The sequence below is a fragment of the Procambarus clarkii genome, chromosome 14, assembly GCF_040958095.1.
Source record: "Procambarus clarkii isolate CNS0578487 chromosome 14, FALCON_Pclarkii_2.0, whole genome shotgun sequence".
Classification (NCBI taxonomy): Eukaryota; Metazoa; Arthropoda; class Malacostraca; order Decapoda; family Cambaridae; genus Procambarus; species Procambarus clarkii.
Window position 1 is genome coordinate 21713537 of NC_091163.1, and position 11658 is coordinate 21725194.

Genomic DNA, 11658 nt, shown 5'->3' on the forward strand with positions numbered 1-11658 from the left:
GAATGTCTTTGGGGTCATCTCCGGTGGCCTGGCCACAAGAGATATCGTTCTCACACGTGGCCACAAGAGATATCGTTCTCACACGTGGCCACAAGAGATATCGTTCTCACACGTGGCCACAAGATATCGTTCCACACGAGGCCACAAGAGGGGCACTGAGGAGCCTTCAACTAGCAACCCAAGATATACTCCCAGTCATGCACACACACACACTCCTCATCCCTCAAAGCTCCTTGAAACACACCGCAATACTAGTAAAGTGCTCTTGATATCACATCCCCCCCAAGGCGGCTTTGTTACCCACATCCTTAGAGGTAATATTGGCTGACTCAAAGATGGGTTCCGTCAAGAGGGGAGATTTGATCTGATAACCGGACCCCTCTGTGTTGAGTCTTAATGTGTACTTTGTTCCTGGGTCACTCTGTGTTATCTTCTGTTGGATCACTCTGTGTTATCTCTTGCTGCGTCAGCCTGTGTTTTCGTCTGCTGCATCTGTCTGTGATATCTTCTTCACTCGACTCTCTGCCTTTCCTTTGTTCCTTGAACATCTTGATTTTTTTTTTATCTTCGAATTTGCTGTCGTTTGTTTTGCTTACAAATGTACCGTGAGTTTTAATGTATTATATTGCCAGGATGCTGTTATTTTTATTTTTTACTCACAATCGGGTTTTTAAACCCTTTTTTAGCCTCAGATAAGTTTGGGAGCAGGATGCTGAATCTTGAAACTTTCCTTATTAATACTACTTAATAGCTCGGTCGACAGAGCTTCGGCCAAAAACCCGTGGGGTTCATGGTTCGAGTCTCCTACAGCCCCAGGTGAATGGGTTGCCTATTCTAGCATCCTGCTCTATCTATCCCTTCCTCTAAGCCCAGCTTCTCCCCTGCAAGAGAAAGCCTTCCCTTTCCTCTCATCTCATTCTCTGTCACAATCCACCTTGTCTTAATTAGAATTTCCCATCACATCTTCTAAAAAAATAATATTTCACATTTTTTTCTCTCTCCCCCTTTCCCTCTCTCCTCCTGATGGATATTATCCTTCTCCTCCTCCACTGTCTCCCGCCTCTTCTCAATTATGAAAACTGATGCACCTATATTTTTGACACAACTCCATGCCTAGACAGAGACTACGGGCTCGCCATAGCCCGTGCTGCTTGGAACTTTTTATTCCAGGTAGCAAATCTTTAACAACAAGAAGAACAACTATTTTTTTTGCCAGCTGGCTAAGTAAATATCCGCCAGTCCTGTCGGTACTAATTGCTCCCATTGGCATTGTGCTCGTTAGCTGTTTAGCTAGTTATAAATACGAATAAAAATATTACATTTATAAAAATAATCTATATAAATAAAAATGGAAATGTTCGTTTGTTCAAAATCGCTAATCTCCGAAAGTACTTCACCGATTCCTTTGAAATTTTCACACAACGTTCCATTTGCATCCGAGCAAGTTTTTATATACATACTATATAGACGTCACTCTCTGTGACGGTAAAAAAAATATGTTTTTCCTGAAAAACTTTGTTTTCATGTGTTTTTCATGTGAGGGAAATCTTCGAAACCTCTTTACCGATTGCTTTCAAACTGTGACACAATGTTGCATTCGAAGAGGCGCTTCTTTATATATATCTACTATGTACATGCATCACCTGTGACAGGGAAAAAAAACATATTTTTTTTAAACAGCGCCATCTGTTGGATGTAAGGGCAACACACGCAGTAATATTCGAAAATTCTTCGCCAATTTCTTTGAAATTTTGACACAACGTTGCATTCGAATAAACGAGTCTTTAAATATACATACTATATAGATGCCACCCCTGTGACAGGTAAAAACATATGTGTTTTGAAAAACAGCGCCATCTGTTGCACATAATAGCAACATGCACGCTTTACTAAATATGTCACGAATTCCATTTCAATATTTCCTATTGCATTGATAAATTTTATTTTCATAGATTTCAATTTATTTTATTTTTTAGTGAAATATTTTGTGTGACATTGTGTTGGAATTGGCTGTGTTGTTTGCCATACCGTTCATTTCGTAAGAATAAGTATAGATGCCACACCTGTGACAGGTAAAACTGTTTTTTTTCTTGAAAAACAGCACCATCTGTTGCATATTAGAGCAACACACATGCTATACTAGGTATGTTACAATTCCATTTCAATGTTTCTGATTGAATTGATAAATTGAATTTTCCTAGATTTTGATTTATTTTCATTTTGATTTAATTATTGTGTGTGAATTGCGTTGGAATTGAGCTATGTTGCTAATCAGACCATTCATTTCGTGTGAATAGTTTATTTTTATATTTTTTCATATTTTCATTTCATTTTTTAACTTTTTCTTATATTTCAGTGATGGGAACATCAGATTACTTATGTTCCCAATTTTCTGATGTGAATATCAGACCATTTTGGAAGGCATCGGACGAGGGAGTGGGGAATGGTGGGGATGATGAGGGGACGGAAATGAGAGATGATGCGGCAGACGAGGGGACAAGGGAAGGGGTAATGGTGGAAAAAGAAGGGACGGGGGAGTTTGGGATGGTGGGTACGAGGGAATAGGGGAATTGAGAATGATGGGGAGGACAAAGGGACAGAAGAGTGAGGCATGCTGGGAAGGAAAATTGGATGTTGGAGTGGGGAATGGTGGTGAGGACGAGAGGACAGTGGAGTGGCGAATGGTTGGGATGCCGAGGAGACGGCTGAGGGGGGAATGGTGGGGAGGACTGGGGGACAGGGAAGGTTGCTGTGGTTCAGCAACGCACATGCGTTGCTGAGCCACAGCAACGCGTGGCTGGGTACTGCTAGTCTATATAAATATAAATAGAAATGTTCGTTTGATCAAAATCACTAATCTCCGAAAGTTCTTCACTGATTACTTTGAAATTTTCACAACGTTTCATTCGCTTCAGAGCGGGTTTTTATATGCATAATATATTGATATCATGTCTGTGACAGAAAAAACGTGGCTTTTTTGGAAAACTGCTTTTCATGTGTTTTTCACGTGAGAGAAATCTTTGAAACCTCTTAACCGATTGCTTCGAAATTTTGATTCAACGTTGCATTTGAATAGGCGCATGTTTATATATACTTTCTATATACATGCCTCACCTGTGACGGGAAAAAAAAATATTTTATTTTTATAAACAGCGTCATCTGTTGGACGTAGGAGCAACACACGCGTTATCTCCAAAAGGTCTTCACTGATTGCTTTGAAATTCTGACACAACGTTGCATTCGAATATGCGCGTGTTTTTATATGCCTACTAAATTGATGCCACACCTGTGACAGGTAAAAACATAATTTTAAGAAAAAACAGCGCCCTCTGTTGAACATAATAGGAACACACACACACGTTATACTAAATATGTTATGGTTCCTACTTCAATGTTTCCGATTGCATTAATAAATTGAATTTTCATAGATTTTGATTTATTTTAATTTTAATTTAATTATTTTGTGTGACATTGTGTTGGAATTGAACTGTGTAGTTTACCACACCATTAATTTCGTAAGTATAAGTATAGATACTTAGGGCTCCGGTCCGCTCCGGCCGACCGGAGCCGGTCGGCCGAGCGGACAGAACACTGGACTTGTGATCCTGTGGTCCCGGGTTCGATCCCGGGCGCCAGCGAGAAACAATGGGCAGAGTTTCTTTCACCCTATGCCCCTGTTAGCTAGCAGTAAAATAGGTACCTGGGTGTTAGTCAGCTGCCACGGGCTGCTTCCTGGGGGTGGAGGCCTGATCGAGGACCGGGCCGCGGGAACACTAAAGCCCCGAAATCATCTCAAGATAACCATCTCAAGATACATGCCACACTTGTAAAAGGTAAAACCAAATCTTCTTTTTTTTTTTAGGAAACGGCGTCAAACGTAGTCTGTATGGCACGTAAGAGCCGTATACACTATAATAAATATGTTACGAGTCCATTTCAATCTTTTTGACTGCATTGACAAATTAAATTTTCATACATTACGAGTTATTTTCATTTTGATTTAACTATTTTGTGTGATATTGCATTGAAATTTAGCTGTGTTGTTTACCATACCGTTAATTTCGGGAGTATAAGTAGAGATGCCACACACCTGTGATAGTAAAAACATGTATTTGTGAAAAACAGCGCCATCTGTTGCACGTAAGAACAACTCACGCTATAATATATATGTTACGATTGCATTTCAATGTTTCCAATTTCATTGATAATTTGAATTTTCATAGATTTTGAATTAATTTCATTTTGAATAATTTATTTTGTGACTTGAGTTGTTGTTTACCATACCGTTCATTTCGTGAGTATAGTTTATTTTTTTATTTCTTCATTTTTTTCGTTTCGTTTTTTAATTGTTTTTCTTATATTTCAGTGATGGAACATCAGATCATTTGATGTTCCCAATTTTCTGATGGGAGCATCAGATCATTTGGGAAGTCATCAGACGAGGGAGTGGGGAATGGTGGGGAAGGACGAGGGACGGGGGAGTTGGGGATGGTGGGGACGAGGGAACAGGGAAGAGGGGAATGAAAGGGAGGCCGGAGGGATGGCGGAGTGGGAGATGGAAGAGGGTATGAGTGGATGGTGGAGTGGGGAATGGTTAGAAGGACGAAGGGACGGTGGAGTGGGGGATGGTGGGGAGGTTGCAGGGATGGGGGTGGGAGAAAATGGTGGGGGAGGACGAGGGGATGGGGGATTGGGGAATGGTTAGGAAGACGAAGGGACAGGAGAGTGAGGAATGGTTGGGAGGACGAGGGGACGGGGGAGGGGAAATGGTGGTGAGGACTGGGAGACAAGGGGATGGTTGCTGTGGTTCAGCAACGCACATGCGTTGCTGAGCCACAGCAACGTGTGGCCGGGTACAGCTAGTAATAAATATGAATAAGAATAGTGAGAAAATCCACTAAGGCTGCGATGTGGGTGCGAACCTTCGACCACTGCATTGACAAGCTTTCCTTATCTTTTCGTGTGTGTGTTAATAGCCATAGAAGTTCATAATAATCACGAGACGTGCGCGATATGATTATTCAAATAGATTTGACCTTTCAACCGAGCATATTTCGGCCCTCTAACCACCCCGAAATATGTAAAAAAAAAATCGAAATAGCTTTTTTGCAACAGGCTGGCCCTATAAATCAGTCGTCAGTTGCTCAATAGCTGAATCAGAACCTGAGCTGTAACAAAGAGCTTGGACTGAAGCCCAGAACCTTGTAAACTGAATCATAGCCAAACAAAATAAGTAGATTTTTTCCTAGAAAAATATGTGGGAGGAGAGGGTAGGTAATGATAGCGCTGCCATGCGCACCACTCACTAATTAACTAATGGAAAACCTCGATAAAACTGGGAAAAGAGGTGGAGAGGGGAAGGGAGGGTCGTGACGAACGCAAGAGACGGTAAATCCTCCTAATTACGTTTAAAACATGACAAAAAATTAAATCGGAAAAATCCGCTTTCCGTATCTTGGCGTAATACCATGTTAATCCCCCACTAGTTATCTCGTTAGCACGCGTGCGCGCGCGCGCACACACACTCACGTATACACACACACACACACGCACGCACACGCACGCACGCACACACACACACACACACACACACACACACACACACACACACACACACAAATAAACAAAACTTCAAGCAGCTCTTCACTACACCAACACAGGGAACTAATAGGACCAACAGACAAAAGCTGGATCTGTTGCTCACCCAAAATGACTTGTGTACTGAGAAAACAGGAGCCGCCGGGAGCCCTCAGCATCTTCATCATTGTACCTGAACAAACAGTCCAGCTGAACAAGATGACAAGACTAAGGAATGGGTCAAGAGGGATGCAAGACTACAGAAGGAGAGACTATACTTGGGCAGGAGACTACAGAATGAGAGACTACATGAGTTTAGTTTGTAAGGTACGGAGTAAAGAGAACCCCCTCCTCCTCTAAATAATTAAGATTATACCCCCCCCCCCTTTACAACCGTCACTGTACACAGTTTACACCATCACTGTACACACAATATCACTGTCAGCGTACACTACACACAGTTCACTGTAAATGTACACTATAAACAGTACATCTTTGTGCACTATAATGAATTTGAAATCATTGATAAATATAGCATCTAAATCTATTTCCAGAGTGTACAGTTAATAACGACAGATCTTATAATAACACCATGTTGTGTTATTGTTATGCCTTTCTCATGGGTAAACAACTTGCTGTAAAATTGTGCAAATAAACCCAACTATGAATGCACAAAACCTACATATATGGATAAATTGATTTAAATTCACCCAGACGGCCGGCTCGGATGTAAATACGTGTCGTAGATTCAGTTATACAATGTTATCGAAGTCGCACTAGAGTAGAAATTCCTATAGATCATATATCTTGTCCTATAGCTCCTATATCTTGGATCACAAGTTGATGTAAATTTCCTTGATTGATTGATAAAGATTAAGCCACCCAAGAGGTGGCACGGGCATGAATAGCCCGTAAGTGGTACAATTTTTTTTTCAGTAATTCTTCTCAGTATTCTGAGGTTGCATTTAATCGTCAAGCTGTTATTGCGGGGGAGGATACTGCTTCACAGTCTTTATGAGGGTGTCCAGCTGCTGAACACCTTTGTTGACCAGGAGAGTGGCTGTGTTGATGGCTTCAGGGTGGCCACTGCATGATTCAGGAACTCTTAAAGCTCTTCTAAGGTCGTTGGTTGCTTCACATTCCAGAAGATAGTGAAGTAATGGCTTTTCTGTGACAGTTTGGCAGAAGATGCACTCTCTCTGTCGGTGTTCACCAATCTCCCAGTTGCATCTGTAACCTAGACGTAGTCTATATAACCTAACTGCTGTTTCCCTGTGGATTCCTTTTGGGATATTTAACCTTTCTAATTTGGTTGCCTGAAGATACCATGTTGCAGAGGGCGAACCTTCAGCTATTCTCTGGTGTAGGTAGGCTTTGTTGAGATGTGAGAGTTTTTTGGTGATGATGTTTTTTATGTTCTCTAGGCTGGGTTGAATTGTATTATGTATCACTGGATGACGAGTTGCCAATTTAGCAATTTCATCAGCTTTCTCATTTAATGGGATTCCAACATGGGATGGGATCCAGTTTAAGGTTATGTTGCGTCCTTTGCCTTTAGCGACTGCTCCAAGATACAAAATGGTGGAAATTATTTCCACGTTATCTTTCTACTGTTTACTGTTTCTGTCCTAGTATTTGAAGTTCAGCTTTTGAGTCTGTGAGTATGATTGCATTTTGAGTGTTTTGTGCAATCACATATGCGAATGCCTGTTGTATGGCAAACAGCTCAGTTTGGGTTGATGATACTGGTCCTCCCAGTCTCCAGAATGCCTGAACGCTGGCCGTGCAAAGAGCAGCGGCAGCACTCTCATATTGTCAACAGATCCGTCTGTGAAGATGTGGGTGGTTCCTGCTACTGCTATGCTATACACATTTGCTCTTCTATTATACGCCTTAGGATTGTCAGATCATAGGCAGCCTTTTTCATTGGGAGGCTTTCTATTACTATTTTAAAAGTAGGCTCTTCCCACGGTGCGAAAGGAGTGTAATTTGGGTGTGGTTTCCATTGTTTTGGCCTAGTCCAACCACCAAGGCCTGCCGTACTGGGATTGGATCAGAAGAAATAATTATCTTACTGATAATTGTAGCTGGCCTTTGTGATATTCTTTCTTGCAGAGAGGGCAAACCCGTCTCCAGTCTAAGAGTTTCCAGCCTGATCCACATGGGGGCTCCCAGTGCGGCTCTCATAGCATTGTTTTGGGCAACTTCAAGCTTTTTCCACTGTTGGTGTGATAGATTTGTGAGTGCAGGTGCGTCATAATCGATCACTGATCTGACTGCCTGTACATAGTATGTGCGAAAGACATGCAGATTGGCTCCTCCAGAGAGGGAGTTAGCGACCTGAGGATTGCCGTCCGGGCCGCAGTTCGCTCTCTCAAGTAAGTGACCTCAGCATTAAAATTCATGTGTGTGTCCAGGATTATTCCAAGATACTGATAGGTGTCGACCCATTCAATTGGTTGACCCTGTACTGTGAGTTGGATGTTGGGCTTCGATATTTTTATGGGCATGGCTTCTGACTTTGAGGGGTTGAGTTTATTCCCCATCTCTTTTGCCTCTTTACTGATGCAGTCTAAGCATTTGGGTGCAAGGCGCGCCGCATCCCTTCCTTTTATGATGATGACAAAGTCGTCCGCGTAGTTTAGCAGCCTGCAGTGATGTGGAAGTTTCAACCTCATTATTCTTTCCATTAAACAGTTGAAGAGAAGCGGGCTGAGAATACCTCCCTGCGGTGAACCATTTTCATATCTTTTGTATTCAGAAATTTCCTTGAATGATGAAGATCGATGAAGATTAAGCCACCCAAAAGGTGACACAGGCATGAATAGCCCGTAAGTGGTGGCCCTTTTGAGTCATTACCAGTATCAAGAGCTGATACTGGAGATCAGTGGAGGTGGGAATGCACCCTGCATGACGGGAGATGTCTCCCTTGTGAATGTATTAAGATGAAGATGAAGCCACCCAAAAGGTGGCACGGACATGAATAGCCCGTACATGGTGGCCCCTTTTGAGTCATCACCAGTATCAATAGATGATACTGGAGATCTGTGGAGGTGCGACAACACCCTGCGTGCCGGGAGATGTCTCCCGGACCAAATGGTGGAAATTTCCTTTTTACCCAAGGAAATATATATTCCCCAAGTGAGGTGGAGGATTACGATTGTGAGCCGTGTTTTACTCCTTCTCTAAGTCATTCCAGACACGCCTAGATTCCTTATAATTTTAGATTTTATATAAAAAGAAAAATCTTTCGCTTTCTATCTTACCAGAGTTGTATTCCCATTTTCGCTCTTAAAACTGGAGATTACTCTGGGCTGCGCCGTGTTCCATTTGGTCAAACCCTGAACTGCAACGTCTACCTAAAACTTGTAAAATATATCGAGAAGTTGTAAAAATATACAAAATGTATAAAAAAGTACTGTGTGAGGTAAGTTGAGAGATTACAACAATGATTATATATAACCCACTGCTTAGCCTATCCACTGCTTAATCTATCCACTCATAGTCTTAACTATTGTGCAGCCTGTTTAGCCTGGCCACCGCTTAGCCTATACCCGGCTTAGCCTACCTACTAGCTAAAAAATAGAAGGAATCAACGGGAGTCTCCATTTTCATTGTAAAACCACATTTATAACCTAGATTACACTATTAAATCGTACAACGAACACTCGAATATTCCCAAAAGGCGTAGCAAAAATCCTGTCACAAATCCTGCCAGCAAATAAACTGCTTTCCAGAGTCGACCCTTAGCAGAAACCATTGTTTACGTTTGCAAGCACTGCAAGTCCTTTCCTGATGCGAGGCCGACCATTGTGGTGAGAGAGACGGAGAGTGTTGTACACAGTCTCGTCCCGGGAGATCTCTCACGGCTGATCACTGGACGAGGGGGCTCTGTAAGCAGAGTAGTGCTCGTATGTCAATGGTTCACGCCCATCTTGGCGAGCAATTTGACGTGATTGATTTTAGGGGATCTTCACGCTCCATGAGGACTGGAATCCTGAGTCCATGAGAGCGGGAGTCCTAGCTCTATGAGGACGGAGGGTCCTGGCTCTATGAGGACGGGAGTCCTGGCTCCATGAGAACGGGAGTCCTGGCTCTATGAGGACGGGAGTCCTGGCTCCATGAGAACGGGAGTCCTGGCTCTATGAGGACAGGAGTCCTAGGTCTATGAGGACGGGAGTCCTGGCTCTATGAGGACGGGAGTCCTGGCTCTAAGAGGACGGGAGTCCTGGCTCTATGAGGACGGGAGTCCTGGCTCTATGAGGACGGGAGTCCTGGCTCTATGAGGACGGGAGTCCTGGCTCTATGAGGACGGGAGTCCTGGCTCTATGAGGACGGGAGTCCTGGCTCTATGAGGACGGGAGTCCTGGCTCTATGAGGACGGGAGTCCTGGCTCTATGAGGACGGGAGTCCTGGCTCTATGAGGACGGGAGTCCTGGCTCTATGAGGACGGGAGTCCTGGCTCTATGAGGACGGGAGTCCTGGCTCTATGAGGACGGGAGTCCTGGCTCTATGAGGACGGGAGTCCTGGCTCTATGAGGACGGGAGTCCTGGCTCTATGAGGACGGGAGTCCTGGCTCTATGAGGACGGGAGTCCTGGCTCTATGAGGACGGGAGTCCTGGCTCTATGAGGACGGGAGTCCTGGCTCTATGAGGACGGGAGTCCTGGCTCTATGAGGACGGGAGTCCTGGCTCTATGAGGACGGGAGTCCTGGCTCTATGAGGACGGGAGTCCTGGCTCTATGAGGACGGGAGTCCTGGCTCTATGAGGACGGGAGTCCTGGCTCTATGAGGACGGGAGTCCTGGCTCTATGAGGACGGGAGTCCTGGCTCTATGAGGACGGGAGTCCTGGCTCTATGAGGACGGGAGTCCTGGCTCTATGAGGACGGGAGTCCTGGCTCTATGAGGACGGGAGTCCTGGCTCTATGAGGACGGGAGTCCTGGCTCTATGAGGACGGGAGTCCTGGTTCTATGAGGACGGGAGTCCTGGCTCTATGAGGACGGGAGTCCTGGCTCTATGAGGACGGGGGTCCTGGCTCTATGAGGACGGGGGTCCTGGCTCTATGAGGACGGGGGACCTGGCTCTATGAGGACGGGGGACCTGGCTCTATGAGGACGGGGGACCTGGCTCTATGAGGACGGGGGACCTGGCTCTATGAGGACGGGGGACCTGGCTCCATGAGAACGGGAGTCCTGGCTCTATCACAGACGTGTGGGACTCAACTGACCTCCCCCGGCGTGTCTCCTGAGGTATGTAAATGTCACGTTAGAGCCAATGAAAGTGAATGAGATTCTATGTTCATACATTGTTCCTTGACTCTGCTGGTGGTCAGTTGTTGGGTGGTGAATGATTATTCTCCGAGTGTCTCCTTGGATCAATGCAAAATTGGTCAGAATTAATAGTGATAACAGTCAGAACAGCAACAGTCAGAAATAATAAGTGATATAAATTTAGTCTTCATAATTTTTATAAATAAATTTTAAATTATACTTGTATTATCTGGTTTTTATTATAAATATTTATATCAAACATGTAGACAATGAGTCATAATGACGTGGCTGAAGATATGATGACCAGAAGATGAGGAGACGACGACGTTTCGGTCCGTCCTGGACCATGATCAAGCTGATTGTCGTGTCACCCACACGTGTCAAACATGTGTTGGGAATTTCTATTGTAAGGTTGAAGGAAAAGCCACAGGTTCTCAGTTCGAGGACTGGTGGCTTCGGCCACATCCAGCTCCTCTAATTTATTCTTTACTTCCTCTGGTTTTACTTGTATTTCAATCGTTTTTTTCTCTACTGGCACTGTTCCATTACATATTGTAGATCCAGAGTGCTGTTCTGGATCAAATTTGAAAAACTTCCTGGAAGCTTTTATTGAATTTTTCACAAACTTCTTCATCATTCTTTGTGTATCCTCGTCCTCTTTTATATAGTGTGTGTGTGTACTCGTCTAGTTTTGCTTGCGGAGTTGGCGCTTTGACTCTTTGACTATGTGACGTTTTGGTGTGTGTGGGGGGGGGGAGGAGGGGTGCACAGTTACTGCCACAGTACTGTCCCAGCTGCGCCATAACTAC